This window comes from Eriocheir sinensis, chromosome 15 (genome assembly GCF_024679095.1).
Source record: "Eriocheir sinensis breed Jianghai 21 chromosome 15, ASM2467909v1, whole genome shotgun sequence".
Classification (NCBI taxonomy): domain Eukaryota; kingdom Metazoa; phylum Arthropoda; class Malacostraca; order Decapoda; family Varunidae; genus Eriocheir; species Eriocheir sinensis.
The window spans coordinates 8,188,008-8,204,021 of NC_066523.1; the positions used below are offsets into that span (position 1 = coordinate 8,188,008).

At 43.3% G+C, this 16,014-nt stretch overlaps 2 non-coding genes across 2 annotated transcripts; both read right to left on the reverse strand.

Annotated features, from left to right (window-relative positions):
* Positions 1-841: 841 nt before the first annotated feature.
* On the reverse strand, positions 842-914 carry Trnaa-agc (transfer RNA alanine (anticodon AGC)). Its single transcript has one exon. It is a non-coding gene; the product is annotated as a tRNA-Ala (tRNA).
* Positions 915-918: 4 nt separating this feature from the next.
* Trnaa-ugc (transfer RNA alanine (anticodon UGC)) lies at positions 919-990 on the reverse strand. Its single transcript has one exon. It is a non-coding gene; the product is annotated as a tRNA-Ala (tRNA).
* Between the last annotated feature and the right edge of the window lie 15,024 nt (positions 991-16,014).

A 16,014-nucleotide genomic window follows, 5' to 3' on the forward strand; every position in this document is an offset into this window, starting at 1 on the left:
CGAAATTGGCCTCTCTTTCGGCCACACTCTGTACTCTTTTTAGGAGCAGTAAGTAGCGGGCTTTTTTTTTTTTTTTTTTCATTATTGTTTTTCTTATGCCCTTGAACTGTCTCCTTTGCTGTAAAAAAATAAATAAACTACTACTACGGTACTACTACTACTACTACTACTGCTACTACTACTGACTGCTACAACTACTACTACTACTATTTATTATTATTATTATTATTATTATTATTATTATTATTATTATTATTATTATTATTATTATTATTATTATTATTATTATTATTATTATTATTATTATTATTATTATTATTATTATTATTATTATTATTATTATTATTATTATTATTATTATTATTATTATTATTATTATTATTATTATTATTATTATTATTATTATTATTATTATTATTATTATTATTATTATTATTATTATTATTATTATTATTATTATTATTATTATTATTATTATTATTATTATTATTATTATTATTATTATTATTATTATTATTATTATTATTATATGTAATAATACACACACACACACACACACACCAGTCCAGCAGTGTCCACACAGCCCTGGCTCGCCAGGTGAGGTGTATGGGATCGAATCCTCGCACCGGCTCTTATAATATTTTTTTTTCTCATATCACTAGGTTTGCGTGGATCACTTTGCTAGTATGTGATCTGTGAGTTTATCAAATAGACCATTTATAGTTGATTTCAAAGTGAATGGAAGTAATAAAATATTTCAATGTTGCGTAATCAAATTCTAGGGGAACAAAACCCACCACGTGCTCCTTGGCAAACCTGAAACGCTGATCTAAAAGGTACTTGGAGATGCGGGGTATCGATCCCCGTACCTCTCACATGCTAAGCGAGCGCTCTACCATCTGAGCTACATCCCCTTGGTGGAGGTGCCGGGGATCGAACCCGGGGCCTTTCACATGCAAAGCGAACGCTCTACCACTGAGCTACACCCCCTTGATGTGAAGGGCTGGGTGTGTGTCATTTGAAGTGTGTGTGATAGTATTATGGTTTGAACTTTCACTAAGATAATAGATGTTTGTGAATTCGTCTTTTGTTTTAACCACCCGACTTACTCACGATATAATACTATAATAATATACTAAATGTTTGGTGTGAGAGATTATGACAGCCGTTTATCTCTTGTTATTTTACCTTGACTCTTTTACGCACCAGGGAGATTTAATCATATAAGAAAGTACACTTGGGATGGTTTTGGTGGTGGTGGTGGTGGTGGTGGTTGGTGCATCGTGTTATTAGTTTGCAGTGTTTTGGACGCTTCTCTGGAAACGGCGCGCGCTCTGCTAACATGTTGTGCGTCTATTTTTAATAACTATGCTAATTAAATGAGATGGGGCGGGGAGGGAAGGGATTTTTAGCGGGCGAACTTGGTACATTGCGAGGTGTGTGTGTGTGTGTGTGTGTGTGTGTGTGTGTGTGTGTGTGTTTAGGGTTATGGTTGTATTTGGCTGATAGCGACATGGTATTTATATTTATGCACCTTTTTGCTTATTCCTCATCAGATTTCTTTCTATATTATTTTAGCTGTGGTGTGTATATTTTTTCTGGTATGTTTATCGTTGTAGAATTATGCCATGCGCAAGTTTCATTCATATTAGTGTTGTTATCATCGTTACTAATCATTATCATCACTTTAGTAGCAGTAGTAGTAGTAGTAGTAGTAGTGGTGGCGGTAATGACGGAGGTAGAAATAATTGCGATTTCCGTGGATGTGGTGCCCCGCTACCAAACAGTCATTTTTCCCGCTCGAATGTTATTGCTCGGCTGTTCTATTCACGTCACTGTTGATTCAGTGTCATGCGTCGTCATCATTTCTTGAGGTGTTCTGCATTAAACAAGTCACTTATGTTGATAACTCATAATGATGTTTGTGGATATGTTTACACAAACACATAACTCTGTCATTATGTAGTGTATTATTTATTTTCTCCATGTCGTAGAATCTTCCAGTTCAGTTGAGGTTGTGTATCTGCAAGCGAGTGGCACGCAATTTTTTTTCATTTTCCGCCTGGCCTGCGAGAGCTAAAGATAGACGCCTTTCAAAGCTGCTGTCAACACGAGATTTGTTTTCTTTTACATGGCGGGGAAAATAACAAAATTGTTTATGAAAACACTATGACCTTTAGAGGCACCCTGTGCAAACAAGTAAGTGATGAAGTTTATAGAAATGCGTAACGTACACACGACATAGATTAAAGGTGCAGTGCAACAAAAGTGAGAGAGAAAATATGAAGTCGTGTTCACAAAGACCCAAGAGAAACTCGTCCATGGAGAAACATTTTATTCCTTCCCGAGGTGTGTGGTGTGTCGGTGTGTTATCGGAAGAGTATAATAACTATCAAAACTTAAACTATTTGATCTTGCTCCGGCGTAATCTCGTGCACTCCAGTAAATAGACTAATGTCATAGCTGCCAAACGTGTCAGGAGAAGATTTCGCAGTAAGTGAATGAAAATATCAAGCGCAGATAAACTATTTTACAAGATCTTGCTTTAGTGGGATCCAAAGCATGGCAGTGAGGGGAGAACTAGTAATAACTCGTATATGTATTAATGGGTCATATATGTTCCCTTAAGGAATAGCACAAAAATAGAAGGGCTTAAACATTAGAAAACTTTGATATCTTTTTCCGACGGATATAAACATCGCAGGAAGTTAAGCTACGAAATTATTATAGTTACCTGACATTGTGGTATAGTAAAATTTCTCAAAGAAGAATGACATTGAACGCAAATCTAATGAAAAAGATGGACAGTGAGCCTTAGTAATGTGATGCCGATAAGATTCATGGCGTGTAGGTGAGAGTTGCAATATTTTTTGGCCCGCCGCGACCTGCCTGGCTGAGGCGTGTGAGTGGAGGGAAAGCGGCAGGCTGGTCAGGGCGTCTTGCTAACCACAGGGGGAACACCTTGGGCCCGGCAATTTTCCACGGTCCTGTGTTATAGAGAGACGTTGGGTCCCCTCCTCCTCCTCCTCCTCTTTTTGTGACTTGTTCTTGTTGATGTTCTGGTTCCTTCTTTTCTTTCTCTTTTCTTATATTTTTCTTTCCAACTTCTTTGCTTATTCCTCTTTCTCTTCCGCTTTCTCCTCTTCTTGTCTCTTCTCTTTGCTCTTGTTCTTGTTTTCTTCTTATTTTCCTGTCCCCCTTCTTCTTTGCTTTCCTCTCCTCCTCCTCCTCCTCCTGTCCCCTACCTACCACCACATCATGCGCCAAAACATTGCTATTCCTCACTAGCGGGTATGGTAATGGCGTGGCTGGTTTGGAGAGACGCGTGGCTCAGGTGCAACACTGGCGCCCCTTTTTACACGTCAAGTGATTTACGGTTATCGCCACGCCGTCCATAACTCATTGATTGTCCATGGCCATGCATCCTCCTCCTTCGCTGGTGTGACGGACAGGCAGTCGGACAGGGAAACAGACAGACAGACAGGAAAATATATAGGCTTTGTACGTGGAAATAGACAGAAAGACAGCAAGATTTACAAGCGAAGAGGCGGGTACAAGGAATGGTCGACTTAAGAGATACAAATAGACAGGTAAACATGCGTGCAGGATGGTGAGGATATTGAAAAAAGATACTGACTGGCACACACAAACTTACTACAGGCATCCAACACACATATGCGCCCACGCACACGCGCATCAACGCACACACACACACACACACACACACACACACACACACACACACACACACACACACACACACACACTAATAAAAGCTCGAGGGTTGCACGGAGGATACTTGAGTTCATTTCGCCCCCAAAGGATGTATTTAACTGAACGTTCCAGCAGAGGTCGTATACATCTCGTTCCGCTCATTTCACAGTCTGTTTGTCTGTCAGCAAATTGGCGTGTTGTTGTTACGAGCTCCAGTATTTCATAACATTCATAGCAGGAAGGTCCTCAAGAGGATTACAAGCCCTCGCGTGCTCAGCTCCACCATAAATATTTACCGACACACAAGTACGACAGCGGCGTCAATTCGTTCATGGGAGATTAATGTCTGAGATTTGGACGCATAAATATCTCATCGCACCGAGCCGGCTGCCAGACCGCTTTGTGAAGTGTCCACCGAACAACTTGGACGGTTTTCATAAATAGAAAAGTTAGAACAACTTTGATGCTCAAGTTAGTTTATGAATGTTGAGTGTCGGTGGGCGGGCACGGCAAGCCCCGCCTCGCCCCGCCCGCCCCGCCTGCCTTGCTCCTGCACACACACACCTGCTGACTCCTGCTAATGTTCTTGCTGATTCTGCTGCTGATCGTTTGCCTGCCGACGACGATCAAGCGATGTTGCGGAGCAATACGCGTGTTAATCCACTGCACACACACACACACACACACACACACACACACACACACACACACACACACACACACACACACCTTATTAGATTGAAAGGTGAGGCTACGGGTTTCGTGCACTAGAAATTAAAGGCATCGCAGGTGCCTCAGACAGGCTGCCAAACACCGCCAAACTCTTCAGCGGGGGCGAGATATATTGTTCCGCCAACTGTTTTTGTTGATCCTTGAAACTTGCGCCAACTGTCTGCCAAACTTTCGCCATAACTGTAATTTTCTCTGGCCATTGCCTTCGCTGCATCGGGAGGGTTGGCTGGCAGCAGGCTGTGTGTGTGTGTGTGTGTGTGTGTGTGTGTGTGTGTGTGTGTGTGTGTGTGCGCTTGTGCTTGTTTGTGTGCGTGTAAAAATATAAAACTAAAACTGTAGTATTTCCCATGAATTGAGTGTATATGTAATATTTATACACTTAATTAGAAGACTAGCAAAGACTTTACTGACTGGCGGGAAGAAGAGCCTTGAATTAAGCAAAGGGAAATAGTTTGGGCATTACACAGTCGCTTATTTCTTGTGTTATTTTACCTGATCAAGTACGTTACTTTCATCTAGTGTAGCTGCGCCATGCCACCTGTTCGTACGAGACTCACCCGTATGCCAATCAAAACTGTTTATTCCACTTGTAGTAATTTGTACAGGAAAAGTATAGTGGAGATAAAACAAAAGAGCTCTTGCTTCTCTAGGCCAGAAGTTGATATTACAGACAAAAAGCTACCTAACAACTTTGATCTTCCAGCTCCCATAATTGGAGGATTCTGAGATATAAAGAACAATTGATTCTCTCCCATAATTGTATTTGTAGCCCTAAATACATCCTGGGTTGTTTCGTGGTGTGGTTATTAGAGGGAGAAAAAGGTACGTGTGAGACAATTCAGGTTCCACATCAGCAGCAGCAACAACAAAAATAACACGAATAATAATTACAAAAATAGTGACTAGAAGAATACTAATAACAACAACAATAACATGGACAGCAACAACACGTCATGAGCAACAACAAAAAGGACCTTAGCAGCAGCAATAGGACCTCCACCCCCACCGCCAGCAATAGCAACATTAGCACCTACCACAGCACTTTCTCACGTAACAATCCCCCCCTGCTCCTCCTCGCCCCCTCCCCCCCTTCCAGCCAGTAACACCCCTCCAACCCCTCTCCCTCCCTTTCCCCCTTCCGCGCCCCCGCAAACCTACCCCACCCCCCTCGCAATGCCTCTGTTAATTAGTTAGTGCACGTAACTCTGTAACGCTTGACGGTGTGTCGCTTCGGCCCCGCACGTGTAGTACACACACACACACACACACACACACACACACACACACGCGCCCAACCTTTCAAGGCTAATAAGCTTACTCGCCATCAAAGAGAGACTCGTTTTATTTCAACATGGACGTTTATGATTTTTAATGAAATACTGTAGCCGTTTTATTCATTACACCGGCGATATCAACGACTCTATTTGTTTTAGTTATTTATTTAGTCTCTTTTTTTCCCCCTCTATAGATGCTGAGTGGGAAATTGTTGGAAAGTTTTTTTATAAATTTATTATTTTTTTTAGAACCAGTCCTTGTGAGTGGCATGGAAAAATGGGGGAGTCTAGTCTATTTTTTTCTCCTCTCTTTAGTGTTTTTTATATACATATAAGCTTGTGGTTCTTGACATTAACATAACGAAGTGATTGTTGTAACCTCGACAACTTGAAGCCATGAAGCCATCCAAGCTGTTTCCACTTCCGCGTCAGGTAGTCTTAACGTTATGCTCTCTCCTTTCATTCCTCCTCCTCCTCCTCCTTCTCCTCCTCCTTTTCTTCCTCCTCCTCCTCCTCCTCCGCCTTCACCCATTCCTCCTTCTCCGTCCACGTGCCCGACAATCTGCCTCACCATTCACCGCCAACCCTCATTTTCAGCTTCCTCATTTACCCCTCTTGACGCATCCTCCATTCACCTCCTCACGCCACCCTCAATTACACCGCCACCTTCACCTTGCTCCTGTGCGCCTTAGTTACTCCCGCCTTCCTTGTATTTGTTCACTCGCTTCCCTCCACACCACGCACTTCCTTCCCTTCCCTTCACACCCATGACCTTTACACACATATCACCTCGCACCTTACCATTCATTCACCTCTCTTGTCTCTCTGTCTGTACGTCTGCCTGTGTGTGTCTGTGTGTCTTTCTGTCTGTGTGTTTGTCTTTGTGTATCTGTCTATTTGTCAGTCTGTCGGTCTCTTACAGTCATTTACCTCATGCCCTCCCTCATACCTTTGCATTCACGTCACATACCCGTATCCTCAAGCTTGCTGCCATTGGCCCTTCGTATCGGCCCTTATCAGGCACTCCACGTAGCCCCTCCAAGAGTCCCACCATCCCCCATCCCTCTCCCACATGTCCATTCATCATATCGCACCCCGTCAATGATCCACCTCGCTTCTTTCATTCATCTCACATCCCTCATTCATCGCAGGCACCATGTCTCCGCTTCCTCGCCATTCACAGCACCACTACATGAACACACTCCTCATGGACGGACGCAGATATTGAACTTCACCTAACTATTCCAAAGTAAATCAAACCTTCACTCCACTACGTGTCTTTTTATTTCTTCACCTGTAAAGCGGTTTTGATTTGGTAACTTATAATCATTTGTAATTTGCACCCTTCCGTTTCCATAGTTCATTTGTTATTTATGATACACCGATATTGTTTATTGAAATCAGGGAAACTTGAAGATCAGTTGGATCGTAGATAGCGGCTCTGTGGTGTTTGTGGGTGTAAAAACTGTTCCGATAGAATAATGGAATATCTTTACTATTGATGCCTTGTTATTACTGTGTCTACCTTGGTAAGATTTATAGTGCGTTTAAACTAGTATGTAGGATTGTGGATAGCTGCTCTGATTATTATGGGTTTGAACAGTGTAGATATGGATTAGTGTGCCATCGCCTTTCTTTTATTTGCACTTTCTCTTCTACTTTTAGACGTCCTGGCCAGCCCTGGCGTGCCAAGACAAACCAGTATAGTGACTTATATAACCGGGAAACAGGCCTAACTAGAACCTATTGATACTTCCGACAAATATCAGTGAACTTATGCTTTTACGACAAATTACCTTTTTATAACTTCTTTCTTACTATTTTTCCATTGTTTGTTGTTTAACTATTCGTCTTTCTGTTTGGCTTGTGTGTCTTTTTATGTCTCTGTATAACTTGTCTGTATTCTCTCTCTCTCTCTCTCTCTCTCTCTCTCTCTCTCTCTCTCTCTCTCTCTCTCTCTCTCTCTCTCTCTCTCTCTCTCTCTCTCTCTCTCTCTCTCTCTCTCTCTTCCCTTCCCTCCCTTCCCCTCACATAACCCCCATATCTCTACCCCTCCGCTCCCTCTTCCCCTCCCTCTCTCCTTCCTCTACCCTCCCTTCCCGGCGCCACGTTCCCCATCTCCTTATTTCCCAAATGTGCCGAAAGTCGATTGTTAAGGGAGGGTGGTGAGGGGCGCGAGGTAATGAGGCGGTGATGAGGGCGAGACAGTCTGGCTGGAGGAAGGGGTGAGCACGAGGGAGGGAAAGGGACGAAGAGAGGATGACGGAGGGGGATGATGGGGGAGAGCTGCTTTGAGAGGGAGAGGAAGGGAGGGTGTGTAAGAGGATAACGATAGTGGGTGGAAAGGGGTAAGATAAAAGGGGGAAAAGCAGGATGGGGCTGAAGGGACTGAGGGGGAATGGGGTGAGGTTGGGTAGGGTGACGGGTGAGGGGAGATCTACTGTGGGAGGAAGAGGGAGGGAGGGATTGTAAGCGGATAAAGATAGTAGGTGGAAAGGGGTAAAAGAAAAAGGGGAGAAGCAGGATGGGATTGTAGAAAGGGGAAAAGAGGTGAATGAAAGGATATAAAGATGAACAGTGAAGAAAGGGGAAAGAAGGGAATGGAAGGATAAGAATGAACTATGTAGAAAGGAGAAAGAAGGGAATGGAAGAATATAAGAATGAACTGTGAAGGATATAGAGGGGAATGATAGGATATAGAGATGAAGTATGTGGAGGGGGGAAAAGAGGGGAATGAAAGTGTCTAAGGATGAAGTGAATGCGATGGGATTTGACGAGGCAGCTGTGGAAGGGGTTTAATAATGGGTGGTAAGGATATAAAGGGGCGTGCGTAAAGGGAAGGGAATGGGAGAAAGGGAGAGTACACAGGAAGGAGGGAAGGAGGTGACAGAGGTGGGTTGGTGTGTAGTGGAAGCGGAAGAGACGGTTGTGGATATAAAGGCCGAGATGATGGTAATTAAAGGGAATTATCGCCATTATGGGTGATGAATATACACGTGGAACTTTGTTAGGGCAAGAGGAGGAGGAGGAGGAGGAGGAGAGAGTAGAAAAATAAAATAATAAGGTTAATTTACTCAACACAGAAAATGTACTAGTGTGTTTACTTGCCATATCTCTCTTACATGAATGCGTTTAATTAGTGAGTGAATATAGTAACGAAAGGATGAAAGAGATAAAAAAGTGAGTGAATTAGTGAGTAAAGAAAAAATGAAAGAGGTTAAAAGAATAAGAATTAATGAGTGTATATAGTAAAGAAGGGATGAAAGAGATTAAAAAAGATGTATGTGTTAGTGGATGAATTAAGTAACGAAAGGATGAAAGAGGTAAAGATAGTGTGAATTAGTAAGTGAATAAAATAAAGAAAGGATGAAAGAGATGGGCCGGAGGAAGTAAGGAGTGAAAAAAAAAAAGTGATATCCATACTAGCAAAAAATAAGTGTATATAGAAGCGTCAATTTCCTTCACTTTAAAATCCATTCTTTGTAAGTATAGACGAAGTGAGAGTGATTGGGTAAAATAAGGAAGGGATAAAATAGAGGAACTAGGGGAATGGAGAACGCGAAGGAGGAAGGAAGGAATTAAGGAGCCGAGGAACAAAGATTCGTTAGCGCAAAAATAAGGAAGCGTCAAATTTCTCTACTTAAAAATCATTCTCTGGAAGTGTAGAGGAAAAGGAAACACGCACAAGATTTACGAGGGTTAGATTACGCCAGGTGAAGGGAACAAGACAGAGGAGGAGGAGGAGGAGGAGGAGAGGCCAAAGCATGAAGGAGGCGGATGTGGTAAGCTATATCCGCCCCGCCTCGCATCACCTGCCTTAGTGAGGGTGTTGAGGCCAGTGTCTTCTTCCCTTCCTCCCTTCTTCCATGTATCATTTCCCCTCTCCTCCCTTCCACCCTTCCGTCTTCCTTCCTCAACGTCTTGCTTCACACCAACTGCCTCGATGTGGGTGCTGAGGTTACTGTCTCCTTCCCTTCCTCCCTTCCTCCTTGTTTCAGTTTCCCTCTTCACTCCCATGCCATCTTCCCTTCCTCGCTGTCGCCTTTCCCGTATCATTCCGTCCTTCCCTTTTTCCCTTCCTCCGTTTCTCCTTGTTTCAATTTCCCTGTCCTCTCTTTCCTATCTCTGCTTCCCTTCCTCCTTGTTGTCTCTCCTCTATCATCGCTTTATTCCCTTCCTCCCTTCCTCCTCCTTCATCACCTTGGCAAAACAACATCTTCCTGACACTCACATCTGGCATATTAGCATCGGAGCTCTTGACTCGAGGCCACCGAGAGCCTGTGCATCCACTTTACCTGATTATCCCCGGTAATTACACGTGCTCGGCTGCCTCTGGATGCTGGATGGTAAAAATAATCATAATTCCTGACACGAAACTCCGCCTTCCCTTCGCTGTTCTCATCAACTTCGCTCCACTTCTCTATTTCATCCCGTAGACTATTTCCCAGAAAGTTACTCGACCGGAATATCCCTCGACGAATTGATCCGACGGAGAGGGGAGGCGAGCGGCGGCGGGAAGGGAAGGGAAAGGTGAAGCGCAAGGCATTTGGTCGACATTCGGAGCAAAGGGCGGGATGTATGGGGCCGAGGGAGCGATGGAAGGGCGGGAGGAGGAGGGGGGAGGAAGGAAGGAAGGAAGGAAGGAGGAAATGGAAAGGAGAGGTGGGGAGGCCAAGAGGGTTTACAGGCCTAGGATGAGGTAATAGAAGGACTTGAGGAGTGAGGAATATGAGAAGGGAGAGGAGGAGGGGTGGAGGATGAAGAGGAGAAGGGAGAAGGGAGAACCACCACTAGCCAGCAGCTTCATCTTCCGTCCTCCTTCCTCTCCTCTCGTTTCTTGTCTATCTGTTTCTCTTTCTCTTTCCTCCGTGAGCCTCCCAAGCCTTCACCACCACCACCACCATCACCACCGCCGCCGCCGCCGCCGTCTACGCTCCTCTGCAATACGATCCTCTCCATCAGCCGGATTTTCGCCAGGGCCTCCACTTTTTCCTTGTTTTATGAGCTAATTGTATGCGCGGCGCCCCCCCCTCTCCCCTCCCCCCTCCGTTATGGCCCCATGAATGCAAGAAAGACACGACCGCGCGGGGCCACCACACACACACCACCGAGGGGCAAAACACCCAAGTAATGGAGGGTAAAAAAGGAAAAAAAGGAAGAGAGGGAAAAAAGTGGCTCTATACGGGGGTGGTTTACCATTTTCGACATGTAGTTTTTTTTCTGTCTCGTTTTTTCCCCTCCTCCTGTTAAGTGGTATCTGTCTTATACTGTTGTGTCTGTGTGGTCATTAGGAGTTACTTTATGTCCCTTTTTACATGAGTTTTTTTATCTTTTTTTTTTATCTCTTAGTTATTTTAGGGAGCTGATCAGTGTGTGTGGGTGGCAGCGGCGGAGCGAAGTGTGTGTGTGTGTGTGTGTGTGTTGGCGTGACTGTGGCTCTGCACCGTTAAGCCTCGTTTTTTGGTGTGTGTGTGTGTGTGTGTGTGTGTGTGTGTGTGTGTGTGTGTGTGTGAGGGGAGTTAGAGGATGAGGTTACGTCGCTGAAAATAAGATGAAGAGAAAACTAAATACATTGAACTCTCCACTTTTAAGAGAGGGAAAAGAACTGCAACAACGGATGAAGTAATTAGGGAAAAAATAAATGGACAAAATGTTTACCCGAAATTATTATTATATCTATCTACATATTGCTATTAACTTTGCTCCAAGGGATTCATTCGGCTTCCACGTAAATATGTTTCGTTTTATTAACTTCGCCCTTTACGTTCTGCGCTCTCATATTTCCCGTGCATCGTATTTAATTAACGACCGTGGTGATCAGCTTTATCGCCGCGGAGATTATGAAGCGGCTGTCACTGGAACGGAAGCTTTGTTGTTTTTGAAAGCTTATTGTTATTGAGCTGCGTATTAATTACTTAACTTATTTTCGGTGTGGAATTTAATATCTCTGTTACTTTACGACTTCGGTTAATCTCGTTCTCATTTTTCCCTCGGGACCGCGATGAATATTCATTGGCGTGTATTTATGGCCACTATCAGTTTGGGGAAAAGTCCAATTTACATATTATCTATTTCTCTTGCCACTCACTCTTTTCTCCCCTCAGCCCTTCTTCCCTCCTTTCCCTTCTCTCCCTTGTAACCTTACCCTGCATCTTTCCTCTTCTCAATATATTTTTTCTTTTTCCTTTTTCTTCCTTCATTGTATCTTTTATTTCTTCATCCGTTCTCATTCTTCCCTTCTTTGTCCATCACACTTCTCTTTATTCTTTCCGTTTCTTTTCTCACACTTTCTTTTGTCATTTCATTTCTTCCCCTTTGAGTAAATTTTTTCTCCTACACTTCGCCCTTCACTCTTTTTGCCCTCTTTTTTCCTTTTACTCCACTTTCTTAACAGTATTCTTTGCATCTCTCCTAACTCTGTCCATTTATCATTTCCCCTTCTTTTTCTTCCTTTCCACATGCTGCGATGGGCGTCTTTCCTCTCTTCTCTCTTCTTCACTCCCCTCTCCTCTGTCCCTCAGGTTTCTCTCCATTTTCTTCTTTCAACTTTCACTTCCTTTTTTTTCCGTTCATTCCGTTTATCTCTCTACCTTTCCTGTGTCCTATCTTACTTTGCTTTTGTATTTTTCCTCTCTTCTCCCTTCCCCATTCTTCACCTATTTTCTTTTATCCTGCACGCTTCTCTCTGCGCCTTTCTTTCGTCTCTTCTTGCCCACTTTCCCTTCTACAGTTCTTTCTTTATTTCCCCTTCTCCTCCTCTTCCCCCCCATACACACACTTACCTACCTCATCTCTTTTTATTATTTTCATCTTCTCCATTTTTTCCTCGCATTTAGTCACATTTTTTTTCACATTTTCATCACCGGCACATTCATCTTTCGTTTCTCATTCACTCTTCACCGCCTGTTTTTACCTTCTTACCTTCTTTCTTTCCCTCCTCACTTCCGCCACATTCACCCGCCAGATCTTGTTTGCCGCGTTCTTTTATTCATCCTTCTTGTCATCCCGTCTCATCATCTTCCCCCCCCTCCCTTTTTTTTTTGCGTGGTTCACATTTTTTTTTTTTTTTGCCTTTTCAATTTATTTTCATATTGCAGGCTTTGATCTCTCTCTGACTTATCATTTTCTTTTTTAATTTTACAGTTGCTTCCTCCTCTTTTTTCTTGCTTTATCTATATTTCTCCTTTATGCAAATGCCCTTCTTTTATCACAGATCTCCCTCCTCCTTTCCATACTTCGGTTTCTTATCTTTTTTTTTCTGATGTATTCTTTTTCTCTTTCACTTTCTTTCCATATTGCAGACTTTGATCTCTAACCTCACCTTTTTTTCTTTTCTTCTTATAGTAGTTCCCTTTTTCATCTTTTATGCTTTTTATTTTTTCCTTCACGCATGCTCTCTTATTATATACCTTATTCAGTATTTTAGTTTCTTAGTTTTTATATTTTTCTTTCTCTTTTCACTTTTTTACCATATTGCATGCTCGGACATCTCTAACTTAACCTTTATTCCTAATTTCCATTGTATAGCTGTTTCCCATTTCATCGTTATTTTTTTTTTTTAATCCATGCAGACGCCCTTATATCACTCATGCTTTTGTTTCTTCTTTTTTCTGTATACATGTTTCGTCTTCTTTTTATTTTTTTCTCCTCCACACAGACGCTCTCCTCTCCTGATACCACATAACTGTTCTTCCTCTCTTCCATACATCCGTTCCCTCATTCCGAATACCTAATTTCCCTTCCCTCAACCGTTCTTCCTTTCCTTCCCTTTCACGCTTCTATCTTTTCCTCCCTTCTCCTCAGCCTTTCAGACTCTCCCCTCTCTTCCCTTCCCCCTCCCCCCCTTCACCCTCGACTCTTCCCTTCCCTTCCTTCCCTCGGGGCTCTCTTTCCCAGTTTCACCAGGCCTTCATTTCGTTTCCTCCCTCCCTTATTTTTTTCCCCTTCAGCCGCCTCTTCCTTGCCTCTGCCCTTCCCTCCCTTCCCCTCTTCCTTCCCCCCCTTCCTCCCTCCACCCTCCTCCCTCCCATCTTCCCTACCTTTTACTTTCTTCTGTTGAATCGATGCAAAGACCCAGAGGCAGTTGAGTCTTTGTCGCCTGCTGTGTAGCCTCCCGTCTCTCTCTCTCTCTCTCTCTCTCTCTCTCTCTCTCTCTCTCTCGCTGGCTCGCTCGTTCGCTCTCCCCTTCCGTCAGATAATTATGATTCGGTTCGTTTTTCTCATAATCTTCCGCATCGAGAGAGATGGAAGGGAGGGCCACCCGGTTTTTTGTCCCCTCCTTAACTCTATCCTCTTTTCCCCTTTTTGTCCTCTTTTCCCCTCCTCTCCGCGTGTCTTATGTCTTTCGTTTCCACCTCACTCTTTCTTTCCCCTTCTCCCTGTCTTCCGTCTCTTCCTCTTTACCTCAATTCTCTAACTTTCTTCTTTCCGTTCTTTCCTTTTTTATTCTCTCTGTTCTCTTCCATTTCCTCACTCTTGTTTTGTTTCCCTTATTCGCCCTTTTGCCTGTGTGTTTGTCTGTCTGTCTCTGTCTGTAGTCTCTTTCAGTGTTTTTCGTGGTGGTAGCGTGATGATTTAGGTTTTAGCTTTAATAATGTTGTGTCTCGGAATGTTGTGGTATAATTATATCTGGTGGGAGGTCAGGTTTTGTTCTCTTGCAGTTGTTGTTGATGTTGAAGCTGTTTTATATATTTTCGTTTGTGTTGATTTTCTTCTTTGTCTTTTTTTTTCTGGTTCTTCTTGTTCCTGTTCTTCTTGCTCTTGTTCTTCTTGTTCTTCTTCTATTTATGGGCTCCTTCATGTTCATCTGCTTCATTCTCTACTTAATTTTTTTTCGTTGTCGCCTTCTTATTCTTGTTACTATTATTCCCTTCACCGTAACCTTTCCCTCCCGCTCTCCTCTTTGTGCCGCAGCCTCTCCAGGAACCAGGCGTCTCCTCCTTGTCTTCACGTGTTTTTATTCCTTTTACCTGGATTTTCCTCAGCGGTGGCGTGACCAGGTGCTCTGAGGCTTCGTGCTGCTCTCTCTCCCCCTCCCCCTCCCTCTGCCTTTTCTCTCTCTCTCTCTCTCTCTCTCTCTCTCTCTCTCTCTCTCTCTCTCTCTCTCTCTCTCTCTCTCTCTCTCTCTCTCTCTCTCTCTCACACACACACACACACACACACACACACACACACACACACACTTAATTAGCGGCCAGATTTTAACTTGTGTGGACATTAAGCTGCTGTGTTTGGTAATATTCTTTAGTTCACCTTTAAGCCACTTATAACGGTGTGTGTGTGTGTGTGTGTGTGTGTGTGTGTGTGTGTGTGTGTGTGTGTGTGTGTGTGTGTAGTGCTTAAGAATGGGTGTATGTGTTTGCATTTTTTTTTTCGTCTCTGTCTATTTTTAAATTTTTTTTTTAGTTTTTTTCTTATTCACTTTTATCCAAACAACTTATTTTTTTCTCCTTTATTTCCAGGACCACCATATATTTACCATCAATTTCTTTTCTTTTGTGTGTTCGTGTGTTTTGCTTTGGTCATCTTTTATTGCGGGAAGACGGAAGAAAGGAAGGAAAAGAGAGGGGAAAAAATAACGTACTTCAGCGACATCCTTCTCTCTCGCTCCCCTCCTCGCGTCCTCCATTTCTGTCATTCCGCTGATGGTATCTCTCATTGAATGCCGCCCTCCCTCTCTCCCTCCTTCCTTCCCCTACCCCCCTCACTTCCTTCCTCCCACCCTCATTCTCTTAGCCTTCCTCCCCTCTTCTTCCGCTCCGCCACTCCACGCCAGCCTCCTCTCTTCCTCTTCCACCTTCTTTTATCCTTTTTCACATCCATGCATCCTTTTCCTTTCTCACCTCCGCCTTTTTACCACTTTCTCTCTCTCTCTCTCTCTCTCTCTCTCTCTCTCTCTCTCTCTCTCTCTCTCTCTCAATTAACTTCGCTGCTGTCTCTCAATTATTTAATAAACTGATAATGTCAATTGCTTATCTCCTATACTTTTTTTACTTTATTTCTCCTATTATGTATTTTCGTGTTTCATTTCCTTTGTTCTCTTTGATCCCTGTAATCTGCTTATGTGTCTGCGTGTCCTTCTCTCCTTCCATTTCCTATTCTTTCTCTTCTCTGCTTCTCATCGTTTCATCTTTCCCTTCGTCCTCGCCCTGATTCGCCTTTCCCTCGCATTCATTTTCTTCTTGCCTCCGTCCTGCCTCCTCTGTCCGTTGATCTCCCGGCTCCCCCTCAAGAGATTTACTACATCCCACTTCGATCAAACAAGTGCTCGTCTCTATTTGCTGCCAATATAACT